This window comes from Podarcis pityusensis (assembly GCF_964106645.2).
Source record: "Podarcis pityusensis genome assembly, chromosome: 2".
NCBI lineage: Eukaryota > Metazoa > Chordata > Lepidosauria > Squamata > Lacertidae > Podarcis > Podarcis pityusensis.
The window spans coordinates 80,663,356-80,691,329 of record NC_138029.1 but is presented as its reverse complement, the minus strand read 5'-3'; the positions used below and the strand labels follow the sequence as shown (position 1 = coordinate 80,691,329).

At 42.6% G+C, this 27,974-nt stretch overlaps 1 long non-coding RNA gene across 3 annotated transcripts; it reads right to left on the bottom strand.

The window, feature by feature from the left end:
- Positions 1-31: 31 nt before the first annotated feature.
- Positions 32-27,897, bottom strand: LOC308469262. 3 transcript variants are annotated; one of them, XR_013982065.1, is made up of 3 exons: positions 27,719-27,897; positions 12,794-12,984; positions 32-1,703 (listed from the first exon to the last, which is right to left on the bottom strand). It is a non-coding gene; the product is annotated as an uncharacterized lncRNA (long non-coding RNA). The 3 variants fall into 3 exon arrangements; XR_013982066.1 differs by having other exon boundaries at positions 12,794-12,979; XR_013982067.1 differs by lacking the exon at positions 27,719-27,897 and adding an exon at positions 13,358-13,382.
- Positions 27,898-27,974: the final 77 nt, after the last annotated feature.

The following is a 27,974-nucleotide window of genomic DNA, read 5'->3' as shown; positions in this document are numbered from 1 at the left end:
TGTTAAATATCAAAGAACATAGCCAGTGGAATGCACAAAATGAAGTCCACCAATGTAGACTAATTTATCAATGGAGTATAACAGTTGGTTAACAGTTGCACATTTGTAACAGCAAATACAAAATACAGTTTGGCAATCCTGCACATACTTTTTGTCAGAAAACAATTCATCCAAGAATAATCAACTCCTGGAAATCATTCACTGGCTGCTGGAACTGAACACAATGCACTAGCAGTTAGCTGTGCACCAGTGCTTTCAAATTGTACAGAGGTGACTCAAGAAGGGATGGCTAGCCTTACAAATCCAGGTTGCATGCAGGATAAAATATCACCTACAGGATGAATGTTTCAAGGATTTATATTGCAGGCCAGCTTGTATTGAAAGTCTGGGTTTTGCTTTTCCAGTCAATGATGTCATGCCTAAGCTGGATACTTGTTATCTCGGAGCAGAGTTAATAGACACATTTAACAAAACTGTTTTTGCGCGCCTAGCTTAAAATAATGGTTCTGTTCCAATTCCTAATGTTACCAGTCCAAAAGACATTGTTACCCACTGCTCTACTGTTGACAAATGATCAGAAGGAAACATGATAAGCAACACTTAGATATCTGTGGCAATATAACTTGCATGAGCTTTATAGACTAAAATGCATTATTGCTATGATTGCACAAGGAAATGATAGGAATGCTACAATATTTGACAGTTCCATGCTCAGAGAACCCCATTTAGGAGGGTCGTATGTATTCCAACATTTCTTGCATGTACATGGAAAAAAAGAACCAAATGCAATCCTTAGCATGAAAATCCTGCAAGCTATTGATTGGTTGTTGTTGTTTAGTCATTTAGTCATGTCCGACTCTTCGTGACCACATGGACCAGAGCACACCAGGCACTTCTGTCTTCCACTGCCTCCCACAGTTTGGTCAATCTCATGCTGGTAGCTTCGAGAACACTATCCAACCATCTTGTCCTCTGTCGTCCCCTTCTCCTTGTGCCCTCCATCTTTCCCAACATCAGGGTCTTTTCCAGGGAGTCTTCTCTTCTCATGAGGTGGCCAAAGTATTGGAGCCTCAGCTTCACAATCTGTCCTTCCAGTGAGCACATGGTTTATAAAACAAAACATCTTTGTAGGTTTGATGGCTTATGGAGCTAGGCATCAGGAAAGCTAAAGAATCATGAATAAAGATCTCCACTGGCTTGGGGGAACATCAGTGATCTGCAGAACTCCTTGACCTTTTCTCATAATTGGATGCAGCAGAATAAATTATGAATATGTAAATGTGCAGGATGCAGAATCCACCTGTTTTGGGCTCAGAATATATATTTATCCTCCCAACCACATCACAACCCCAAACCCCAATGGAAAACCCAACATTAAAATGTAATGGCCAGTTGAATCAGTCCAGTGACCCATCTAGTTCAGCATCCTATGCCTATGGAAAGCCTGAACACAGGCAAAAGGCCAGTAGCTACTAAGGAGAAAAGCTATGTGAGATGAAGCAGGATAGGCAGATGGGTAAGCATGCATGTATGTCGAGACTTTGACAGTGATAATTTGGCCTTCTTGCTAAAGAACAGCTGTCAGGTTAGTTCCTACTGACCTCTTGTGTCACATGGTATACTACTGTGTATGTAAATTCCAGGCTCTTCTTTTGGCTGCTGCGTTGGTGATGCCCAAGCCCAGGGATTCCAGGACAGGATAGCTAGCAAGAGACAATTAATATTAAAGATGTAAGATTTGTGATTAGAAATAAATATATGTAACCTTAAGAAGGGTATGGGGTTGAAGTAGAGAAAAGAACTGAGCATAGCAAAGCTTTAACAACTTGCAGCAAAAGGGGAAAACATATCAAAAAAATAATTGGATACACATAAAAAGGCATTCATTAAACTAAGTGTCAAGGATCCACTTAATTGAACAAAATATGCTATTGAATGGCATTGTATGTTGAGATTTAGCACACTGTAAGGAATGTACACAATCTCCATGGTTAAATGCTCATGTCAGTCTTTGCTGCCAAATCCATGAACAAATGAGTTTTCATACTAGTCTTGGCTGAGCTCCTAGAGTAAAATCTTTACTGATGACCTTTACATGCTCTTTTTAGTATGCACTGCACCGAGAACTTACTTCAGCCTAAACAATAGAGCCAAACAAGTTAAAGAACCATTAAATATAAATGGCCACCATACATGGTCCCTAAGTGCCTTGAGGAAGTGCAGGGTGTGAGCTGACACAACAGTCGAGACCAGAACCCTCTAATGGAACAAGGCAACTGGGCAACTGGCACATGCAGATGATCTGTTCGTACATCTGAGCATAAAAAGGTCTCCTGATTGGGGCATATAAATTTTTTTAATCAAGAATGACTGATAGTGGCAACTTTCTCAGGAGCTACCAATCTGAAATTATTTCCATGCATGGTCTAGCACGAGAATGTCAGCTTCTTGCTTCTGACAGGGTAGTCATAATTTTTGCAGGCTTGTGACTTCTGTGGGGTTATTTACAAGGCTATTCAAAATCCTGTTTATTTATCTATTACCTACCATTCTCTTATGCTACATAATTTCAAATACTTCAACGTATCCCCTACGAATTGTGTACTTTTTGATAATAAATGTGGGGAAGTAGCATTGTAACGGTGAGGTAGGCAACATTCAGTTTTAATCAATAACAGGAGATGATGTGTGCATGGGGGGAGATACAATATCAGAGAGCAAACCCACTGATGAAAGTTCAATAATAAATCATTTTGTAACAAACACACATTCTGTATTTTGGCCTAGCAAAAACAAAAGGTGTTTTGCTCTGCAGAAATTTGTTTCATATAAGAACATTAATCATCCCAATGGGTAGCAAACAGAGTTAATTGTTAATCATGTGCAAAAGTCCCTGGAAAATGACACAGTGCTAAAAGCAGACAAGCCAAACTCAACTAAGCCATAAATATTCAGAAGTTTAAAGACGAGCTGTCAGCTCTAACAATGGGATTTATTGGAAAGTATTGTTATATTCTCAAAGAAACACTATAGTCATAGCATTAGTCACCACCATTTAAGGGTTTGAGGACTTTAGATCCAAATTACTAGGGCATCATTATCATGGCATCTTCATCAGCTGTGTAATTCCTGGATTACATGAACACAACATGTTCAGCACCTAACCAAGTGGTTATGAACACATTCCTAAATGAACAATGCCAACCTTATGGGGTTAGGTCAAGTCACCTGTTAGGAATGTGTCCATTTCTTCAGGGAACTTTCAGTTCACACAAACAAGGAATGTTTAATACATGTACAGGATGCTATAGAAAAAGATATATAGAAGGATAAAGGTAAAGGTAAAGGTAAAGGTAAAGGGACCATTAGGTCCAGTCATGGCCGACTCTGGGGTTGCGGCACTCATCTCGCTTTATTGGCCAAGGGAGCCGGCGTACAGCTTCCTGGTCATGTGGCCAGCATGACTAAGCCACTTCTGGCGAACCAGAGCAGTGCACGGAAACGCTGTTTACCTTCCCACCAGAGCGGTACCTATTTATCTACTTGCACTCTGACGTGCTTTCGAACTGCTAGGTTGGCAGGAGCAGGGACCGAGCAACGGGAGCTCACCCTGTCATGGGGATTCGAACCGCCGACCTTCTGATCGGCAAGCCCTAGGCTCAGTGGTTTAACCCACAGCGCCACCCGCGTCCCAGTATATAGAAGGATAGTTCAATGTTCATGGCTACCTCGTTTCAATCTGTCGAGAGAATAGCTGATGCTGTCTCTATGTAAGCACCTATGATTTTTACCACATAGTGATATACTTGAATGTGGGATCCTGTGGAGCAAACCAGCACTACTTGTTTGACTGAGCCATCTGCAGTGTGAAAATGAGGATTCCCTGAAATGTGGTGTGAATGGACTGTGTCATCACAACTGAGACTCAATATGGCCCTCCAATGGATTGGTTATAGACTCTTCAGGCTCATTGAAGAGACTAGTATTCAAACAAACAAAATACATCAATGTACTTACTCTCTCTTTACTGCAAAGACAGTAGAAGAGAACGGCTTCAAGAGAAATGCCTGTGTAATCTGGGCTCTGGAAGGTGCTGTGTAGATCCAGAGAAGGCTTCATAGAGAAATGGGAGTTCTTTGCAGCATGCTTCATCTTTTTGCTAAGTTAGTGCTGTCCTCCACCAACCAACGCTCTTCAGAATCAGTACCCCAGATCATACCAATTCCCCACAACTGCAGATACCCACCCAACCCCATGATGTTCTATGTGATGAACATGTCTTCTCTGATTATCTGGCTAGGGATCCCCAAAAGCTGGCAGTGGCTCAAGCCTCCCTGAATATCTGAGAGGGTCTAGGCAAAAGGGCTATCTAAATACAGAGGATATCATTTCTCATCTATATTTTGCTCATTCCAAACCACTAATTTAAATGGAGCACCTTGACCACTGTTGCTCTGAAACATGACAGTAGAAGAAAAATCACTTGGAAGAAAACACAACAGTCATGTAGATAACTGTTTATTCACAATATATTTGAATAGCTAAATATCTGAATAAATTAGTCATGGTCAGTATGCTTAAATATCATATGCCAGTGTGGTGTACTGATTAAGGCATCAGACTAGGACTATGGAGGCCCAGGGTCAAATCCCCACTGAATCATGAAGCTCATTGGGTGACCTTGGGCCAGTTGTTATCCCAGCCTAGCTGCAGCGTTGTCGTGAGGATAAAATGGAAGCAAGGAAAACCACATGCACCTTCTTGAGACGGGATAGGAATGTAGCAGATTATAAAATAATACTAAATAAATATGCTATTAAATAAAATGGTTAGCCAGTGTGGTGTAGTGGTTAGAGTGTTGGACAAGGGCACCAGGGAGACCCAGGTTCAAATTCCTGCTCACTCAATAATCTTACCAGGTGACCTGGGACTATTCAGCCTATTTTACCTCATAGGGTTGTTGTGAGGTCTTGGGGGGAAATGTGGGGTATAAATATAATAAAAAAATAAAACATGATCACTGATTCATATATTCGTATATATCACAACCATACAATCTCTGCTAAATTCTTTTGAATTTGCAGAAAATATACACAAAGCTTTTGCATTACACAGAAGCTTGGATTTAGTAACTTGGAACACCAAGGAACTGAACTTGACCTTGAAACATTTCCAGATTTTGGATCGTGCATTCTCAGTTGAAAGAAATTCAGTGATCATGGCTGTAGGGTGAAATTGAAGCCTTGTTTCCAATTACAAACCCAGTTTAATTTGAGTGGGGAAATGATTGTAGGGTATATGAACATAAATTAAAGATAATCCATGTTAACAATGAATTGAACTTTTTTCTAAGCAAATAATGATCACTTTCCGGCAAAAGCAATTATTTTCATGAGCCGGTCAAATAACTTTTGAGCAACAATATTGTTTGCTCAGCATGGGACGCGGGTGGCGCTGTGGGTTAAACCACTGAGCCTAGGACTTGCCGATCAGAAGTTCGGCAGTTCGATTCCCCGCAACGGGGTGAGCTCCCGTTGATCGGTCCCTGCTCCTGCCAACCTAGCAGTTCGAAAGCATGTCAAAGTGCAAGTAGATAAATAGGTACCGCTCCCGCGGGAAGGTAAACGGTGTTTCCGTGTGCTGCTCTGGTTTGCCAGAAGCAGCTTAGTCATGCTGGCCACATGACCCGGAAGCTGTACGTCGGCTCCCTCGGCCAATAAAGCGAGATGAGCGCCGCAACCCCAGAGTCGGTCACGACTGGACCTAATGGTCAGGGGTCCCTTTACCTTTACCTTTATTGTTTGCTCATAGGCCATGAAAACCTGTACATGCCCAAATTTTTAGATCTTCTAACATGCAAAACAGAAACTGACTTTTGGAACCGTGTCAAGTCGTCTCTCCTAGATTACAATGCAGGTCAAACCACATAGAGCAATCAAAGTCCTGGTTTATTAAAATTTGTAATTTATGTGCTGGAGAAAATATTTCACGTCTGTGTAAGATGAATGAGCTTAAAATTAACCCCTTTACTAGGGAAGATTGTTTATAAGTTTAATGAAAAAGGAAGCACAGGATTTCGGTCAAAAGCCTGATAAAAACCAAGATGAGAAACCTCCCACACTAATGTCAACTGGACTAGTTTTTACCCAATATATCTTCCATTATGCCTGATTGTTGTGAAGGCTCACCAATGTCTTGACTGATGGCCAGAGTTCCCAGAGTCCCCCAGTTCAGGCATGGTTTCTGGCACAGTCCCTTACATTGCCCTTTGTGGAATTGTGGAAGCAAGGTTTGGGGAGGTTGCTACTGTAGAGATCTTTTTCAAAACTGCTCCCTCAGGTACACAGCTGGCCATAAACATGGATTCACACCTCTTGAAACAGTGGCTACACTAGGAGACATAATGAAAACATTTTGGCAAATGTAAGCAAGAGTCAATTTTAGGAGGCAATGTTCAGGCAGTTTTCCAATGGCATAGGACACCCATAGCCCCAGACCACCATGGGATGTCTAGCGAATTCCTTCATATGGCAGGCTTTAACCAAACATGAAAAGCAAGGCTCCATAAGTGAAATGAGTTTAAATAGCTTCAAGAAGTTCATTTCTTCTTCTGCAACAACTGAAGCTGCTGTTTTTCTGGATAAGCAGAAGCCAAGGTTAACTCTTGCGCAGGAGCTGTGAGCACAAACCTATCCATGTCTATGTAGAAGTAAGTCCTATTGAATCCAAAGGGGATGGAGTTGTAGAGTCCTGGTCACAGACTCCTTCCTTTGTGTGTCTTGCCACCTGCCTCCTGAGTTCAAAGCAGTGGGCTAATGTTTGCCTTTTTCAGATTCATTTTGCTGGTGTCCCTGTTATCATACTGCAGTACACATACTACTGGGTTTTGGACTAGGATGACCTAATTTCTTGGCACCATTGATTGTGATTAGCTCTGGTGACCGTGTAATCAATGTCTTCTGGATGGAGGCCAAAGTCTGCCATCACATACATGTGCAACCTGCTCTGAATGTAATGAAGCTGAGCAATCTGAAATGAAGACAGCATTTGGCCTTTCTAATAGAGCGAAGAACCCCGTCCTCCACTTTTAGCTGCCTGCGTCATTCTTACTCACTCATTACAGAACATCAACGAGGGCCCAAGGGCCCGTGCTTAGAATTGCAAATGTTCTCTGTGGCAACTGGGTTTCTTTCTTAACACTTGCCCTTAATGTTTGTCCTTGCTTTCACTTCCCACATCTCCTTTGCTTTGCTTCTTAACACCATCCCCCCGCCCCCTGGACATTTCTGGTCTTGACTTTGAGACAAATTCTCTGCCTGTACAAGGGAAATACTTGTAAACAAAATATTTCTCAGTAAGGTAAAAAGGTAAAGGACCCCCAGACAGTTAAGTGCAATCAATGGTGACTATGGGGTTGCGGTGCTCATCTTGCTTTCAGGCTGAGGGAGCCGGCGTTTGTCCACAGACAGCTTTCCAGGTCATGTGGTCAGCATGACTAAACTGCTTCTGGTGCAACAGAACACCATAACGAAAACCAGAGCGCACAGAAATGCCATTGACTTTCCCACCACAGCAGTACCTATTTATCTACTCACACTGGTGTGCTTTTGAACTGCTAGGTTGGCAGGAGCTGGGACAGAGCAATGGGAGCTCACCCCGTCGCAGGGATTCAAACCGCCAACCTTCTGATTGGCAAGCCCAAGAGGTTCAATGGTTTAGACCACAGCGCCACCCGTGTCCCTCAGTAAATACCATTTCTCAGTAAATACATATTCAACGTAGATAGAACAGTTAAAATGGGGCATTGATTGCACTATGATTAACTAAAAATTATGTGGTCAACGTGAGACTATAAATCATGCCTCAAATTAATCTCAATTGCTACCATAGGTGTTTAGTTCAACACCTACATGAGATTGTTGTGACCACTCACTAGATTTGGAGCACAAGGACAGCTCCATTTCTCTGGAGCATCTGAATCAGGAGGTAATGTGAGCTAACAAACTGCAGCTGAATCCCAGAGGTTGGAGGCTCTGTGGGTGAGTTGTTTTGGGTTGCCTGCTGGGATGGGGTTACACACCTTCAGAAAGAACAGGTGGGGAGCTTAGGGCTGTTTCTTGATCTAGCATTATCACTGGAGGCTCAGGGGTGCCTTTGACCATCTTTGTCACCAGCAACGGCCATTGTTGGACAGGAATAGCTGCACTTAACACGCAGTTGCCCTTGAATTTGGTCCAGAAGCTGCAGCTAGTGCAGAATGCTTCTGCATGTGGCACCTCTGTTGAAAGCACTGCACTGGCTACCAATTTTTCTACTGGGTTAGATTCAAGTTTCTAACACTTGGGTGTGAATCCTCATATGCTTCTGGACCAGGGTCTCCGAGAAGCCACTTCTCTCTATCCCACCCCAGTCACTTAGATCTATGAATGAAGGTTTGCTTATGGATCCACACACTGTTGCAGTAATGCATGCTGTGGCTTGAGCACGTGCTTTCAGCTTTGTAGCACCATCTCTTGGATAATCTGAGCCAACTAACTGAAGCGGAATCCCAGAGGTTGGGCTTCAGTTTCCCTGGAACTGAAGCAAGACCAACCTTGTTATGTTTTTGACGTTCTTCTAACCCCTCCATGCCGAGCCAATTTTGGGGGACTCAGAGGGCACACAGGGGTGGAAAGGAAGGAAACCCCATTGCACAACTGGAAGTCCTTGTGCAGGGCTTCCGCTGATGGAGCTCATTAGGTGAATCTCACCCACTGTATACATATTGACTGTACCCCAGTGTAAGATGTGTTCTGCTGTTGGAGCAGAGTGAAGTCCGCAACTGAAAATAGAATTTTGCTCCTTTTAAATGCACATTAAATCTGTTGGGTTTGATCCAGATTTAGTCATGCTCAGAGCAAGCCAGATTAGGTTAGTCCCGTTAATTCACAATGGTTGCAATGGGTCTATATTAAGGATGACTAAGCCTGGATCAAACTCAGCACAGTCCTATTGTGTCTAGTCAGAAGTAAGTCTCACTGGTCTTACTCCCAGGTGTGTGTGCATAGAATTACAGCCTTTATCTCTCTGTCATACGGCAGAAATATGAAAGACTGATGTCATTAACATACCTGGAAGGAATGCATCTTATTAATTCTTCCTTATTAAGCTTACAGAAGTTTTTAAAAAAAAGTTTAAGAGAACCAGCAAAAGGTGGAGGTGTATTCTGTAACATGTATCCTTTTACTACTCTTGGAACTGGATCCTTGATCTGCAATATGAATGGAATGAAAGAAGAACACTCCTAGCCTCTGGCCACCACTGCCAGTAATTTAATAGAGTGTCTTAAATCAGATCTCTTATTCAATCGACACAATTATATTAAAGGACTTGCATAATATGCACAATTATTAAAAAAAAAGAAAAGAAAAAAGTCACTGATTGTTAAAATGAAAGCATTTTTTTCCTATTAAAGGAATGGTATCTAATGCATCTGGTCACAAATTTCATGTTCCAGTATTGAAATGATAGAGGCTTTAACACTTTCCAGCTCCTTTTAAAGTTTAAGTGGTTCAGGCCAGAAGGAAGCATTGCCTTAGGGAGTTTGTGCATTTAATTATCTGCGAAGATTTTTATTATTATTATTGTCATCATACTAGCTAAGTGAAGTCATTGCTGTTCCATAGAACAAAGCGTGGAAGGGAAACCAAAGACTATAAATCAATACCAGCTTCTATTAAAATATTAGTTACTGGAACAACAGGTGGCAAAGGAGACGAATCTGTAAATGAATTTTTTGGGGGTGGGGTTGGGGGAAATCAATCTGAAGCACATTTCAGAATGATGGTGGGGCTAAATGTCAGGCTGAGGACAGCGAGGAAGAGGAAATGCATGTGTGTTCCATCTTACTTATTTTCTACATATGCTATGCTCTTCCTCAGTGAAGCTCAAGGTGGCTTGTTTTATCTTCACAGCAACCCTATGAGAGAGATCACACACCACTTGTCAGTTTATGGGCAAGGGCTGTAATTCAGTGATGGAGCATTTGCTTTGAATGCAAAAGGTGCTGGGTTCAAACTCTGGCATCTCCAGGTTGGTTTGGAAAAGTTCCCTGCCTGAAACTCTGGAGAGCTGCTAGCAGTCAGTGTAGATGATACTGAACCAATAGTCTGACTCAGGATAGTGCAGCCTCCTGTGTTCCTAATCTAAGGCAGGAATGGGCATATGGTAGATTGCTGAAGGATTTGCAGCAAGGGTTCATGACTCTCAATAATTCAACAATCGCTTGTATAATCAGAAGGAAAATAAAATACTGCTGTGTCAGGTCTGGCTTTTTTTTTTGCTAATAGCTTATCAGCCTTTGTGTTTCTCTACAGTAAAATATGAATATTATTTGGTTGCTTTTGAGCAGGTCTATGTGTGGTTCTGGTAGCCAGTTTAAGACCTTTGTGAATGTGGCTATATTTTGACTTATGGGATTCAGTACATAATGGCTCCAGCCCATAGATGTCACTTTTGACCTGGCAGACCTTGGAGTTGTAGCAAAAACACAAGCCTGAAACATGTTCATACCTGGTCTAAAGAAACCTATGTGAGATTTTAATTCACTACACTGGCTCCACTTTTAAGCAGTGTCACAACCACAAAATGCTCGGCACTAGTGCCCAAATGAAGGATCATTCACTCAGGCTTCTCCTTTCCTCTTGTGCAGGGCCACACTACATGTTACACTTTCAGAAAGATGCTGTCACAAACAACTTACCACAGAGATCATGGCTATAATGTTCAGAGTGTCTCCACACCAAACCTGGATGTTTCTAGCACAGCAGAATTGTAGTAAAGGAGGAGAAACATCAAAATGTTGCCAAGAATCAAATAATGATCAAATATGGGGATTTATATCACAATAATGTTTTAAATAAGTTGGTTTAAGTCTATATGATTAGTTATCATTATTAATAATTTATCATATATTAATACTAACATAGGAAGTTGCCTTATACTGTGTCAGGGACTGTGCTGAGGAGGGCAGTACTGAGCAGGGATGGTGGGAGCCACCCCCTTGTCCTGATCCTGAATCTTCCCAGGAGCTGGAGGACAGTAAAGATTTGGAACAGTGGTTTGCAAAGGGGCATAGTTCAGAAGGCAGAAGCTGGGAAATATTTGATCGGGAACAGCTAGCAGAAGGAACACTAGAAGAGAGAGAGCTAACAGATTCACAGTCTCTGGGGAGTGTCCACCCCCCTTTCCTAAAGTCCCGGAGAGCTCAGAAAGTGGCAGAACAGAAAACACAGCGGCTCCAAGCTCAGATTACAAGACATAGGAGTGGCGAAGTTTAATAGGGATGGAGGGGGGAGGGAACTTAATTGGGAGCACCGCCATTTCTAGGAGGTGTCTTCTTTGTTCTCTCACTGTGATTATTAAAGTTTCTAACTGGTAAGAAGACTCCTTTTCCTTTGTTCGGCTTATCTACTGCCATGGGGGGAGGAAGCTGATTCCCAGAAGCCTGACGTTCTGAGTCGGACCATTGATCCATCTTCCTCAGTACTGTCAACTCCTGAGGTTCCCAGACTGTGACCTATGGACTACCAGTGGCCCATGAGCTTCATTCAGGTGGTCCATGGAATGTACATGGATTTGTGGTTGGATATTTCTGTGATACTCACTTGCATTATGATTTAGTTTCAGTTTTAACTCGCAAACATGACATGAAAGCTGGCAACATTAACCCCACCTTGCAGGTGACTGCAGTGCCTGGAGACAGACAGGTAGGTCATGCATCCATAGAAGTGACCAGAGGAGTAATGAACACTGGGAGGAGCACAGAGAGAAGAAACACCCTGGTGCACCTGCAACAGTACAACTGGGTGCCTTCATCTGCCTCAGCTGAAACAAAGCATGTGTCTCCTGTATCAAACTCTACAGTCAGAGCTGTAACTCTTCAATGGTTTGACTTCATCCCAAAGGTACACTCCTGCATTGTCTCCCAAGATACATGAGTGCCAACCAAGTTTTAACATAAGCCCCATGTCCCCATGTATAAGAGTGTATAAAAGTGGTTGGGGTAACCCAGTCAGATGGGCAGGTTATAGTAATAATAATAATAATAATAATAATAATAATAATAATATTGATTGTTCTATAAATTAATGCCTGCACTTTGGTTTACTTAGTTATTTTTTTCTCCCAGTGCACCCAAAGAAGGTTGTTTTTAACTGAAACAGGGTTGGACATTTTAGCATTTCATAAAGATTGACCCTGAAAATTACTGTATATCTATTTTTTTGCTTTTGGTGATTTTTTTTTGGGGGGGGGGAACGGGACTATTCATTTTTGTTTTCATCCTCTCCTTATTATATGATTATTCAACATACTTATGTCAATTATTGTTATTGACTAATTGATTTTAAGGGACAAGGGTGGCGCTGTGGGTTAAACCACAGAGCCTAGGACTTGCCGATCAGAAGGTTGGTGGTTCAAATCCCCGCGACAGGGTGAGCTCCCGTTGCTTGGTCCCTGCTCCTGCCAACCTAGCAGTTCAAAAGTACATCAAAGTGCAAGTAGATAAATAGGTACCGCTCCAGCAGGAAGGTAAACGGCGTTTCTGTGCACTGCTCTGGTTCACCAGAAGCAGCTTAGTCATGCTGGCCCCATGACCCGGAAGCTGTACGCTGGCTCCCTCGGCCAATAAAGCAAGATGAGTGCCGTAACCCCAGAGTCGGTCACGACTGGACCTAATGGTCAAGGGTCCCTTTACCCTTTACCTTTAATTGATTTTATGTTCAGGATTTATCAAAACACAAAAAGTTCTTACCACCATTTTGAATTGCCATCTCTCCCTCTGCTTCTCTCTTGGTTTTTGGTGCCGCCGCCCCCTTTCTTCTCCTAGCAGAACGGAGGTGGTTGTAGCCAAGACATTCTTCAGTGGCTAGATCAGGCTTTAATGATAAATGCCATTTGGCTTCCCTGGGTTCCTTTTCCATACAGGACTACAACAGTGCTGTGCTTTGGAATGAGGGAAATGTATTAAATGCAGTGTTTAGGAATTAGAGATATTTTCCTCAAGTAAGACATATCTGGCAAGCCTAGATTAAACATCTACGAAACTTCATTTCCCTCATATACAGATATAAAGTCAGCATGTCATGGAAGGTTGCTGATCAGTCATCATCCATCATTATTTCTTCTTTGCAGTTTCACAAATTCCATACACATTCAGGTCAAAGACAGTTGTGTTTTTTTAAAAAAAGAGACGTTCCACTGCTGTCTGTTAGAGATGGGGCAAATAAGAAAATGAGGAGCTCAAGGTGCCAACTTGATGACTAACCTAAGCTCCATTGAAATCAATAGGAGTTAAGTGAAACTAACAGGATTTTACCTATTTCCTGTCACTTGTAAACCCAAGAGTCAGCCAGAATTGCCTACGTATGATGCTGCAAAAACAAAATCACAATTAGCGAACTAAATAACGTCACCGACACCTTGAACACTTTTCGTTTCTTACACATAAAGAATCAGAACCGGTGCCCCGTACAGGAAAAACTAAAACAAATTTGCTTACTGATAGTACTAGGAAAAAGAATTACAGGACCTGTTCATAAAAGAAGAAGAAGAAGAAGAAGAAGAAGAAGAAGAAGAAGAAGAAGAAGACAAGGAGGAACCCCTGAAGCAATTAGATACCAATCACTTCACCACCACAAGGTTAGAAACAGGAAAGGACCTAGAGCCTGACACATGCATCCAGGTCTCTTTAATCCTTTTTTTCCTTTCAGGCAAATTCCACCCTATTCCCATTTTCCACCTGCCTGCTACATAATTGCTGATCAATTATCCTGTTGAACTGAAAGTGAACCTGCTGCAAAGGGTTAAAATGTACTCTTGCAGTGCCGACTACCAATTTGAAAGGAAGGGGGAAATGTTTTCATATCCCAAGTGCAAAAAATATATGGTCCAGGATAGAGGCTGAATGAAGATTATTCTTAAAGAAATTGAGGGTGGCATTAGGTTGTCTGTGTGTGTGTGTGTGTGTGTGTGTATGAAAAAGGATTTGGAGAACTCTGCGTGCTAGGGTTAGTTTTACTGTTGGGTTTTGTTTGCTTTAAGTATAGTGAGACCCAAGTAATATTACTAATTAATACCAACTTACAGATCACTGCTGTAGAAATGTAAGTATATTTGGGGACCCATCTGAGCTGTACATAATATGGCACAATTTGGGATTTACTTCCATATGAATATGCATAAAATTGGGGGTTTTATTTTAAAAATCTAGATTTGTTAAAAAAATCTAAAAATGATAGGGGTATTGAACCCAAGTCTTTTGTTTGCACACAGCAGTGAATATAGCAACATAACTTTCCTTATTTAGTAGATAGCATCCTCCCAGGGAATCCATTTGAGTTGAGGAATGTCAGCTTTCTTGCCTTACTCCCAGATCTATCCACTCTGTTTATGCAGTCATTGTGGGAGTGAGACACAGCAACTTAACTTCCAAGTGCCTTGCAAATAAGTCACACTGGGCTTTCAAAGGGTCCAAAACTCAATTTTTGTAAGTATATTTTAACAGACCCTGAACATTACCAAAAAAAGCTCCATTGGATGGGTGGTTGAGGATACAATGGCAGAGGAGAGGTAAGGTAAAGTACCCCTGGATGGTTAAGTCCAGCCAAAGGCAATTATGGGGTGCGGCGCTCATCTCACTTTTAGGCCGAGGGAGCTGGTGCTTGTCCACAGACAGCTTTCCGGGTCATGTGGCCAGCATGACTAAACTATTTCTGGCACAACGGAACACTGTGACGGAAACCAGAGCGCACGGAAACGCTGTGTACCTTCCTGCCACAGTGATACCTATTTATCTACTCATACTGGCGTGCTTTTGAACTGCTAGGTTGGCAGGAGCTGGGACAGAGCAATGGGAGCTCACTCTGTCAAGGGGATTGAACCGCTGACCTTCCGATCGGCAAGCCCAAGAGGCTCAGTGGTTTAGACCACAGCACCACCTGCATCCCTTGCAGAAGAGAAGTGACGCACTCACTACCACACATAAAGCTCCATTATGAGCTTTTTTTGTGTTTGGTCAGCTTTGCAGTGTGTCTTTTGCAACTTGTGTTCTAGGCACCATCCAGCCCGCTCCATTACCCTTAGGTCTCTGTTACACTAAGGTGCAAAATGCCAGAGTGCCAGAGAAGGCAACTGTGTCAAGAGCCCAGCATGTCTCATTATTGCACAACACAACAACAGAGTTGACTGGTCTATCCATGAGTGAGTGGCCACTATACCTGAGCAGGAGATTGGAGCTGTGAGTCCAAATTTAACCAGTAAGGGATCAAACCCTGCTATTTCCAGACCACCTTTCCTCCAACTGGAGCACAGCTGAGGGTTCTCAGGGACTGGACTCAAGGGGACGAGATAGAGGAGGAATGGTGGAGATCACACACCCATTCTCCTGACGCTGCAGGAGAAGAGGAATGCAGCCTTGATTTACAGTAGGGGTTTGAGGAAAGTCACAGCTCAGTGACAGACGAACAGAAGAGTTGGGAAGTGTTAGGAGAAGGGGAGGGGAGACAGAGGTTAGAGCAGCCAGCTGACACATTGTCATTGGAGAGTATTTCTGACCCACCCCTTCTCCCAGAACTCGGCGTTCGTTAAGAGTGCAGGAACAAAGGAGTCAGCGCCAATTGGCCACGAGTGGCCACCGTAAAGGGAAATGCTGTTGCTAGGAAGGAGGGAGGAGGGGCTCAGCTGGAGCAATACCATTGTCAGGGCTGGCTGCGTTCTTTGGTCTCTTGAATGAATAAACTCATTAAAAAGGACTCTACCTTGTTTTCTCTGCTTCTTGCTGCCACTGGGGGAGGAATAAAATTCCCGAAGCCTTGACAGAGGTGTCCCCTACCCTGTATATCAGACTGATGACGACAAGACAGCCCCATGTTCATCATGGGAGCCATGAAGTCTTGAGTTCAGATGCTAGAGGAAGCCACAGCATGGATGTTGAAATCACTCAGAACTATCACTATGGGTTTCCCTAAAGCCACATCCAAGACTGTCTCCTTCAGTTCGGTCAGAGAAGCTGCTGAACAACAAGGTGGATGGTACATCAGCAGTAATCCTAGTTTACGATCCCCATTGCTGAACACCAGGTGGAGGCCCTCACAGACAGCGTTCAGATATAGGAGTTTCCTGGATGTCCTATGGACCATAGCAACTCCCTTGGCTCCTGTCACTGCAGCCTCTGGGCTGGCACACCTGGGTCAGATAAATCCCCAGGTGTCATGTCAAAGCATCACCCTCATCCATGATCAAATCAAACATGAGTGTGGTGTTAAACGACAGCATACATAGGCTAGTGGACAGAGAAGACAAGCAAACAAGAACTGAGCACAGGGGTGGTGAGAGTGAGGAACAAGGCACAAATAGTCCTGACTCACCTTACCAATGATCACTGAAATTGAATATTAGTAACAGTGATTAGATTACAAATTACTCATACAAGCTTTGCAGTTTCAACACTTTTAGCTTTGCTAAATTCAAGAAAAGCAAATATGCTAAATTAGATCACTCTTTAGGGCATCAGACACGGGTGGTGCTGTGGTCTAAACCACTGAGCCTAGGGCCTTCTGATCGAAAGGTCGGCGGTTCAAATCCTCGCAACAGGTTGAGCTCCTGTTGCTCAGTCCCAGCTCCTGCCAGCCTAGCAGTTCAAAAGCACGTCACGACTGGACTTAACTATCAGGGGTCCTTTACCTTTAGGGCATAAGAAATTTTCCAATGCAAACAGAAAATGTACAAATTTACCAGTCCAAATTTTTCTCGAAAAAAAGGTAAATAAATAAAAAAAATGAGTTTCATGCAGTCATGCTGGTGAAAGTCAATGAGCTTCATGACTGCATCTGAAATGGCTCCTGCTGAAGACTACAATTTGATTCGACTTGTTTATGTGGCAAAAGCTGCACACAGCCAGGCCCTCTACTAATGATCACATACATCACACAGCCCTTGTCCATGGGACTTCTTTGTCTTCTTAACGGGAATCCAGCTCTTAGGTCACTTAATATAAATAGTTTCTCTTCCTGTTTTCTTCTCCATCCTCTGCTGATCACTTGGTAGCCTGAGTTATAGACTTGATTGCCACCTTCTGCCCACTGCATTCCATTGCAACATTATGTCAGACTAGGAATATAAATGTATACTCATGTAGCAAATGGAACATGGAAATAGAAAACACAGGACAAAGGGAACAGGGAACTGCTGGAAACCACCAAGAGATGCTAACAAACATGAATCAGCGGTGTATGAATCCAGGCTCATGTGTATGTGATGTTATCTGATGTTGTTTTTATTTTATGTTTTTTCTTCAGTTGTGAGTAGTTGCCTCAAAAGGTGGGCAAGAAAAATAAATAGAATAGGTATTTAAGGGCACTCTCCATTTGAACCGTCCAGGATGTGCAATCTTTCTGGAAGTTAGCTAATATGGTGTCCTCCAAATGTTGTGGTCTACAACTTCCATAATTCTTGACTAATGGGCTATGCTGATGGGCGTTGTAGTCCAAAACATCCTGACTATCCTTGTTTCAACTTATCAGTCTTCATCGTTGTATGAAACTCTCTTGTCCCTGGCACAGTCTGACACCAAGGCTATCCACGGTGCTCTTGCTGCTGTTTACAGCTGATCCTGATCCCCTTTCACTACCTAGAGATACAACACACATCATAGGCAGTCTTGACTCCTCTAAACCTCCAGCAATACTGCCTTAGGGGCAATTCTGATCTTCCCATGAGGATTGCAACTGCAGAGCAGCTGAAAGAAATTAATCTACCGTTGGTACCTCAGACAAAACCCCTTCTCATTCACTCACGATTAGTGTGTTCTATATTGTGCCTACCCGTGTTTAAACTATTTGGGGTACTTCAGTTTATGGGTTTTCCACTTTGGCACAAATGAACTGTGAGGCATAGCTGAAATTCTTCTAGCCCACAATGCAGGATACTTATAAATGACCAGACAAGACAAAGGAGAAGCAGGTGTTTTCACTTCAAAGAAATTTACAGACAGGAATTAAATAATTGTCACTACATCCCTAATTAGGTAGGCATTATTATTTCATGTGGAAACACAGGAGATAAAAGTATAAATTATGAGCGCGCTGGTTCATGGACAAGCAGTGAGTCTAATGATTTAATGGCTGTCAGAATATGATAAATTCATTTCATTTTCTCAGGAGTTACACAAATAGTATTTAGGGATGTGCTGCACTGCTAGGTCAACCTCTAGTAGACCAAGGCAGAGCATTTTCTACCAACAGGGGGTCTGATCATCATTCATACTTTAGAAGTGGGCAGAGCTCCAAAAGCAGGAGGAATATTTGTGAATATTTGTGTGTGTGTGTGTGTGTGTGTGTGTGTGAGAGAGAGAGAGAGAGAGAGAGAGAGAGTTGTGGTGATTCTGCTTGGATGCTTTTATCCACCACTTACCTACCTACACACACACACACACACACACACACACACACCTTTTTCCCTGACAGGCACTCAGAGTGGCTTCCAGATAAAATAGGAACATCTAAAAACATGCACACCCCTTCTGTACATGCTAGCCCCTGCAAATCAGGCTTGGAAATCTTCCAGAAGGGAGACACTTGCGAGGAAGATTTGAAATATTGTACTTCCCATTTTGGGGTAACAAGCGCACAAAAATTATTGGATTGTAGCCAGCTAAGTTCTACTCAGAGTTTGGCCCACTGACATTAATGATGCTAAGTTAGTCATGTCTATTCACTTTAATGGGCCTGCTCTAAGTCAGATTATATTGGATACAACATGTGCCCCCTTTAGAAGTTAATTTTAAAAAGATTGAAAAACTAACATCCATATCATTGAATCCAGCCTCAAAAGTTTTGTTTGCATCACAAAGATTATATTATACAGTGTATGGTATCTTCATTCCAGTGTGCAGGCAAATGTGGTCTCCCAAAAGCAATTCACATCAATAGTAATAGAGACAGGCTTACAAACCAAAAAAGACAAGACACACAAGGGAAGGGACGTGGAGGGAAAAGGCAGAGCAGGCGGGCCAGTCTTTGAAGGCCAGGAAAAAGTGTTGAGGTGTTCACAGGCATTTATATCCACTGGGCTGGGAGGGTGGTGGTGTCAGACTGATCTGACTTGCTTGGTTGGAGCTGCCTCAGGTGACACAGCAGCCCTTGCCTTTTGGCTGGAGGCAGAGGCCAGAGTGTACTTCTCTTCCCTTCTGCAGACTGGGGGCAACTGTTAGTTGGAGCTGCAGGTAAGTATGAAATACTCCAGATGATTTGCTTCCGGACTGAAAAAAGTTGGCCTGGCAAAAGCAAGATCGATTACGCAATGGACATACATTGAAGTTCTCACATAATTGTTTAAGGCAATCACGCTCTTCAGGTATTCAAGGGAACATGCAAAGAACATGCAGCAGAATCGCACACGCACTGTGGCATGGCATGGGCTGCCAGAACTTGGGACTGCACGGAGGGGTGGGTGGGTGGGTGGGAGAGAGGGAGGAAAACGGACGGTGTACACATACACATTCAACTGCCTAGCGGCATCTGCATCACACCCAAGAAATCGCATCCACAGAGATAAGAGAAGAAGAGTTGTTCCATTGTCTGGAGAGGTCACTTCCTGGTTCGCAGGGAGAAGCTGTTTTCAGTGGAGCCCAGTGACGTTGAATGTCAGGTGTTGAAATTTTGCACTCCTAACAATTTTGAACTCGGGACAAATGCCCCTGTGCCCCTGCCCACATGCTATGCCACTGCGTGTGCAAGCCCCACTCCCAACTTTACCATCCCATAACTTTGTGTATTGAACACAAAGGTCTGGAGGAGGCATCTCACCACATCCAGCTGAATGCAGTTAGAAGCTTCTGCATTCTCAGGGCTCCCAATGCCAGGGGTGGCTTCTAATATGCCCTTGCCAAAGTCCCCTTCAGACCTTCCTGCTTAATGCCTGAAGGCTGGGGCACCACAAGCAGGACTGGGGCCAGGGCCAGCCTTTGGGTTCCCCTGCCCTTCCAGTGTTGCTTGGAGTCTGAAGAGGGTGCTTGCCATCTGACTGTCTGTGAAGAGATGGCTTGAGTCAAGATCCCCACTGCAAGTCACAGAGATTAAGTTTAAAGCCTGGTTGTAGCCAAATGCAGGCAGCTTGAAAAAAATAACTCTGAAAAGGAATTCTAGGGAGTTGGCTCCGGTGTCAGTGGGTGTCACTGACTTTTTATTATTATTATCAGTGCAGAGGAAACAAACAGGAGAGGACATGGAAAGAGAAAGCAATGGAAAGGCCACATGACATTATGAAAAAATGTACTCCACCGCTCTATCTGAGATCAAATGAGCCACCCATTCTAAACAGAGTTTAGCAGCTGAGACTGCCTTTTGTCTATACTGCTATCATCATCCAGGACTGAGAGGGGAGGGGGTCAGGAGGGATTCAGGAATGCAAGGTAAGTGTCTGAATAATGTGAAAGAAAGAAAAAAAGTGCAGACATACTGCACCTTAAGTATTTACATTCCTATTTTATAATTATCTTAATTAAAGAGTCATTATTTCACTTGCAGATATGCTTGCCTCTGACAAGACGCTACCTGTCTGCCACATTGAAAAATAAACATTAGAATTGTATTGGTGATATGATTCAGTGATTGCTCTTTGCAGTAAAGACAGTTTTAACCACAAGCAAAATACATTATAAATACCACTGGTATTCTGTATTCAGGATAAAAACAATCCGTTTGCTAATTCTGGAAGTACAATTTCCAGAGGCAGAAAGTCTGCTAGTCAAAAAAGTAATTTGCTTTTCCTTTGAAGAGATAAATTTAAACCAAGAAAGAAATTCACAATACCAAGAATTGCCTGTCCCTGTTACACGATTAACTACATTACCTTCCACTTTCCCCAAAGAATCAAAGACTGAATTAATTCCATTTTACCGTAAGAAAACAACTATATAAGACTAAGCTTTCAATTTCTCCCTAGCTAATCCAAATTCCCAGTTAAAGGGACTGCAAGAACTGTGGTTTCAGGTATTTTGAGGTAAATAGTGGCATGTATGTATACTATGGATGAAGAGCAACCCACAAGTGGAATGGCGGGACGGGACAATTTGCTCTCTAGGGAATAGGTTAAATCAGGGCTAAAAGTAGCATCCAAGGCAAAATACAAAGACCACTAGTGGCAAAATGGAATATTATCTCACTTTCATTTCTGGACAACATTATTTCAATGGCAGCATATTTATAAACAAACTTTAGCTTCAGTCTTATGCAAGACATTCTGAGGGACATGGATCAATAAGAAGGATGAGGCAGCTTTCCTTAAGCTTCACTTTCACTGCCCCCTCCTACGAGTTCAAGGCTATCGTGTACACTTTTGTTCCTCTTTCTATTATCTGCAAGAGAAGATAAAATGAGAAGGTGGCAGGTTTTTGTCTTACACAAATGAGATGGATGACCAACCCAAGACAGTACAAAAAATGGCACTTAATGTGATTTGGAAAGGAACTGAATGGCTATAAACATTTGAGGGGAAATGTGTCACAGATTGCCTGAAAAGGTCGTTCCTATTTATATGACTTCTTATCTTGACCTCACAATCCCCATGATTCACACTGTCCTCAATCATGAGCCTATAGAATGGGCATGAACTGAAGGTGGAATAAAAACAGCCATCTACTGTTTTTATATCAGTAAGCACTGAAAAGTAATAAACTATGAAAGGACCTTTGATTATTATTATCTTTTTTGTAAAAATGAGTTAAAATAAACACCTTACAATCCTATTTAATGCACAGGCAAGCTTTAGTTATGTCTGCAGAGAGTGTGGATGTCAATTTTGTTATTGCCACAACCAGCTAACTATTTTCCCATGCAGTATATCAGCACCAGTTTGCTTATGACAAAGTTATAACTCACAGAGGTTGAGGCAGCCACCTAGATGGGAGAAGGTGTTAATCACTTTCTGACTGACTACCACAGAAACATACACTACACTTTTAAATACTTTGCTTCCAAACCTCAATACACCATGGCAGACTTTGCCAGACCTCCTCCCCCCAACAGATAGATACAGTGGTACCTCGGGTTAAGTACTTAATTCGTTCCGGAGGTCCGTTCATAACCTGAAACTGTTCTTAACCTGAAGCATCACTTTAGCTAATGGGGCCTCCTGCTGCTGCCGCACTGCTGGAGCACGATTTCTGTTCTCATCCTGAAGCAAAGTTCTTAACCTGAAGCACTATTTCTGGGTTAACGGAGTCTGTAACCTGAAGCGTATGTAACCTGAAGCGTATGTAACCTGAGGTACCACTGTATATCCCTCACCATCTTATGTATTTATATTAAAATAATTTATCTACTGTTTTTCATGCCAAGTAAGAGATGCAGAGTGGTGCACAGCAACAACACCTCATCAAAGTACACCATAAAGTCAGATCATTAGCAAATTATCAGTACAATAACCCTAGTGTATCAGGGACTGACGTGGGAGCCGAGGAGACAACTGAGTAAATAGATGCATTTCAGCTGTCTGTGGAAGCACCCTAGAGTTGGTGCCCACACGGAAGGCCTGCCTTGATACCAAAAACAAGACAAACGCCTGTAGACTGTGGTGTGGTTAAATAGGCCTCCTCCACAGATTCTTCTTACAGTAGGAGGTGTTTTCTTACATAACCTGGTCCTGAGCTGTGTACAGCCTTATAGCCCCAAACGAACGCCTTGGCTCAGTAGCCGACAGGCAGTCTGGGCAGCTTCTTGGTTCTCGAACAGCTTAGTTGTCGAATACCGTAAATCTGTTCCCGAATGCCGATTTGCGAACTTTTTCGGAAGCCGAACATCCGACACGGGTTCCGATTGAGTGCAGGAAGCTCCTGCAGCCAACCGGAAGCCGTGCCTTGGTTTTTGAATGGTTTTGGGAGTCGAACGGACTCCCAGAATGGATTAAATTTGAGGACCAAGGTACCACTGTATATGCATAGAAGGAAGTCCTGCGGAGCTACTTAGCTGCTGTATTTCACGCCAAGTACATTTTGCAAGTCAGTTTTGGAAAGCCATTTCCAGCCAACCTTACTTTGCAAATTCAGACTTGGGAAAAGCAGAGACAAAGCTAAAATGAAATCAAACTGAAAATAAGAAACTCAAGGAAAGACCAGGAAAAAAATTCTATAAGTACTAGGTACCAATATATTTATTTAACAAAATGTATAGCCCGCTTAATTAAAAAATAATAATCTCTGAGTAGTTTACATAGAACATTTATATGAATCTTTCATAAATGTAATCAATTTTTTAAAAAAGAAATGGTAAATATAGAAAGGATACTACGATAATGGTTAAAATTTATAATAATTAAGGATAAGGAAATTGTAGACATGTATAATATAAGATATTATAAAAGAACCAGGGGAGCAATTGGAGGGAAGTCAAGGGATCTGAGTACTCCCAAAATATAGATTAAATATGGTGTGAAAATGTTTTCTTTTCTTTTTTTTAATTGTATTTGTTTGTTATGGTTTGTATGATGATAATGTGAAAATTAATTAATTAAAAAATATATAGAAATATATAGAAAGGATACTACAATGGTTACATAAGGGCATGTTCACTTTAACGCTGTCAAGGTACTGAACCTGAACTGAAGAATATTATAGAGTGTCTTCAGTGGCTTTGTGCATCTCCACCATGGGGGGAAAAAAAGATTTAAAAATAAATAAATAAATGGAGAGTTGCATATCCACTTTCCTCCCCCTCTAACAATTTGAAACTAGACGGGAAGGGAGCTGTAACCCCGAGGCTAAAAATGGCTCATTCCAGAAGCTGACACCTGGCATATTTTAAACTTATTATAAAATGGTTTTCTTTCCCTGGCCATTAGTTTCTTTTACAACTCTCTTTTTAGGCTTACTCTTGTCAGTTAAGGAAATACCTAAGGTTGCCTTGATCAGGCAGCCATATGAGTTTAGAGATATTTTTGGTATGCACATGATTGCAGGATCAGTACAGTTTATCCATCATAATGAAGAGAGACAAAACTGCAGCATATTTAAAAGAAAGATGTGAAAGAGTAAATAATTGCACGACCAAGGTCTTCCTAGTCTCTAGTCTGCATCTTTAGTCTGCCCCCTAGTGTTGTACAATGACATAAACTAAAACAAAGGGACCTGTATGTCCTCCGTGAATGTTTTTTATTTCTTTCAGGACTGGATCATGTTACACGCATACAGAACATATAGCATTGCAAAGCCTGAGCTACTGTCATCAGACCCTAACTATTTATTCTTCGGCAACTGGTTCTACTGCACCCCCAAGTATGAAATCAGTGGGCTCTGAATTCAAAAATTACTGTATGAATTAAATAAGGTCACCGTACCATGCAATGTCAATAGGCAATAGATCAATAAATGGCATGCAAGTTAATATCTTATGTATCTTTTAACCAGCAGAGGAGTACTTTCACACAGGCCTGTAAAATGCTAAAATAGACAGGGAAGACTATGTTTTCCTAGTCAAAATCAAGGGTCTGGAAACTAAGCCTTATGAGGAACAGTTGAGGGAGTATGGTATGTTTAGCCTGGAAAAGAGCAGACCAAGCGGAGATCTGATAGTTATAATTAAATATCCATATAATTAAATGTCACATGGAAGATGGAGCAACCTTGCTTTCTTCTGCTCCAGAGCGTAGGACTCGAACCAATGGCTTCAGGTTACAAGAAAGGAGATTCTGACTAAACATCAGGAACAGCTTTCTGACAGTAAGAACTGTTAACAGTGGAATGGACTCCCTCAGGAGAGCAAGTGTGGTGTAGTGGTTAAGAGCGGTGGATTTGTAATCTGGTGAACCGGGTTCGCTTCCCTGTTCCTCCACTTGCAGCTGCTGGGTGACCTTGGGCTAGTCACACTTCTCTGAAGTCTCTCAGCCCCACTCACCTCACAGAGTGTTTGTTGTGGGAGAGGAAGGGAAAAGAGATTGTTAGCCGCTTTGAGACTCCTTTGGGTAGTGATAAAGTGGGATATCAAATCCAAACTACTCTTCTTCTTCTTCTTCTTCTTCTTCTTCTTCAGGTGGTAGACTCTCCTTCCTTGGAGATTTTTAAGCAGCGGTTGGATGGCCATCTGTCACGATTGCTTTTGCTGAGATTCCTGCATTGCAGGGGGTTGGACTAGATGACGCTTCGGGTCCTTCCAACGGTACAGTTCCATGATTCTGTGACATAGTTTGACAGTGTAAGAAGTTTTATGTCTATGTCTCATCATGCCAGCAGTCTTTAAGAATGAAGGCTGAGCACAAGGTTGTGAGTGAGCTAGGGAAAGCCTAGGCAGCCACAAGTGATGGGCAAGACACCAACCTAGGCCAGTACTTCTCTCCACCAAAAACCCCTTTCTACCATATAAGTGGGATGCCAATGAAGGCAAACTCTTTGAAAGTTTAAAAGATGTGACCGGCAGCTGCTGCTCACTCAGAAGGCACCCATGACAGTTGTTGGTCCAGGCTTCAAACAGAAATGCCCTGCTCTTTCTCCAGAATGTACAGAACTTATCCAGGTAAGGCTTTGCCATTGTTTGCAGGAGGACATAGATTGCGAATGATTTGCATGAATGCTCTGGTACCAGAGCTTCCTAGTCTCTTCATTGGATCCTTATCACCATCTTGAGGACAAAAAAATAAAATGAGGAAAAAAGCACATCAATTTTTATTGAAGGGTTTTCTGCCATTAAGAAGGTGATTTGGCTTGCTGTGTTCAGTGTACATAGAGGAAAACATTCAGCAGGCCGTATTTCAAAAGGTGGCATGTGTGTAATATTATCCACATTCTACCCCATTAAAGCAATTCTCATATTTCTATTGTTTCCTCAGGAAAAGCCTTGTCTGTACAGAGAGATTTGTTAACGTCATTATTTTTGTGTTGAAAAGGTGATGAACATGTCTTAAACATAATCTCAGATGACAAGGTTCACCTCGATCCCCAATGTAAACATCTCTTCTCTCTTTGCTGCTGCTTTAAAATTCTGCAGAAAATAACTCTGGCTCATTTCCTATGCCTGGGTATTCCGAAAAATGAATTGGCATTTTGTCAAACAATGACTTTTTTTTTTGCTGATAAAGTGACTGGTGGAAACGAGTAATTTGTCAAACCTTGCTATCCTTAAATATACAGACAGCTACAAAATAATATACGGAAGAGTTCCCAGTTAGATTTTGAGTGCAGAAAGGAAAGGGTCAGCCTCATGTTCACTGTCTCCGAGTTATATGAGTGGCAAGAGTGCACTTTTCCTATCTACTCATTAGCAGAAAGGAAATGAAGAAGATACCATGTTCAGTTGCAACTTGAAGCTGGAAGAGGAGGGAAGAGAATTGAGGGACGTCTCTTAAATCACAAAGTGCCACTGCTTTAAGGAGGTGTGGGGGTGCTTACTGTTTTGTGGGTTTTGGCTTAATTGCCAGTATTGATTTTATTTTTCTTAATAGGAAGATAAAGCCAGAAACCTCTCTGCAAACATTCTGCCATGAAAATAAACTGTCCAACCATTACAGAGAAACTTCTGAGATACAAACATCAAGGTTAAGGGATTAAATTGATTCATTCCTAGTGCTATACTATGACTCAGAGAACTGCAGCTGAATGATTAGACAACACTGTATAAAGGAGGGAACATTCCCAAGATGTTTTTCCAGGCTCTGAGCAAGGACACACTCTGTAGGAAATGGTGGGAGTCAAGGGGGGAGATTAGGGTGTTTTAGGAGCCTGGCAGGGAAAAGGTTACGGGTAATGAAAGTATGATCTAATCCCAACTTCTCTTTTATGAGAGGAATCAGTGCACTTACTTGTTTGCTGGGTGAGGCTGGGTAAATGTACGCTCCGGGTCACAGATATTCCCACATTCAAGGAATGAAGAGACAAGACTCACGTCTTGGGGTCTGAATGAGAAATGACGTTAGCAAACATTAAAGGGACCTGCAACAGATTATTACGGTTAATGTAACTCACGCATAGGCAAACTCGGCCCTCCAGATGTTTTTGGGACTACAATTCCCATCATCCCTGACCACTAGTCCTGCTAGCTAGGGATCATGGGAGTTGTAGTCCCAAAACATCTGGAGGGCCGAGTGTGCCTATGCCTGATGTAACTGAATTCCTACCTCCGGTGCAGGTGCACGATCAGGTTGACTTTTCAACCTTCTTTCTCAGCTCTTTCTGGGTGAGCTTCCTTTGGCTCAGGGCCAAAGGCTACTCATTTTCTTATCATGGCCTCCCAGGGCTTTCACACTGAGGTACGGAAGAACAGGTCTGGCCCAAGACATTTTTTCCTGCCTGAGGCAGAGATCCCCCACCTACATTCTATATACAGAAACTGACTGGAGCAGCAGTTCAACCCTACCTTAATACTGGCCTCCTGTGTACTTGGGGAAGGAGGCCAGGCTAGGGCGTTTATGACAAGCCTGTGGCACCCATAGCTCTGATCTCTAACTGAGGGGAATGGCTGGGGGGCTCAGGATTGGGTGGGGGTGGCTGCTTTTCCTCCCCCCTGCTTGCTTCTGCCCAAAATGGAGAGCTGACCCTGCTACAGGAGTGTCTGGCAGTACCACCCCACCCCTGGGCCTTGGGTGTAAATGAGGGGGGCAGGCTCCAAGGGAAGACCCTGTCCCTATCCTTTCTAGTCCCATAGACCTGAAGGGGAAGGTCAGAGGAAGTCTTGACAGATGCCCTCAGGGTGCTCACCAAATGGTTGTTGTCTTCAGTTTTGTTCCTCTTGAACTTCACCTGCCAAACTTTGCCACTGTGACGTCCACAAGTTTAACTCCCATTGTATGCAGGGTGAGCAGGCAAGTGCTGAGCCAAAGGTAAAAAAAGAAATCTGGGGCGTTATAGCATAACCATACAATTCATAATTCAGCTATCAGGGCTAACAGTAGGCATTTTGTCAATGAGCTGAGCACTTTCCTTCCTTTCCCATGTACCATATTGGCCCAAATAT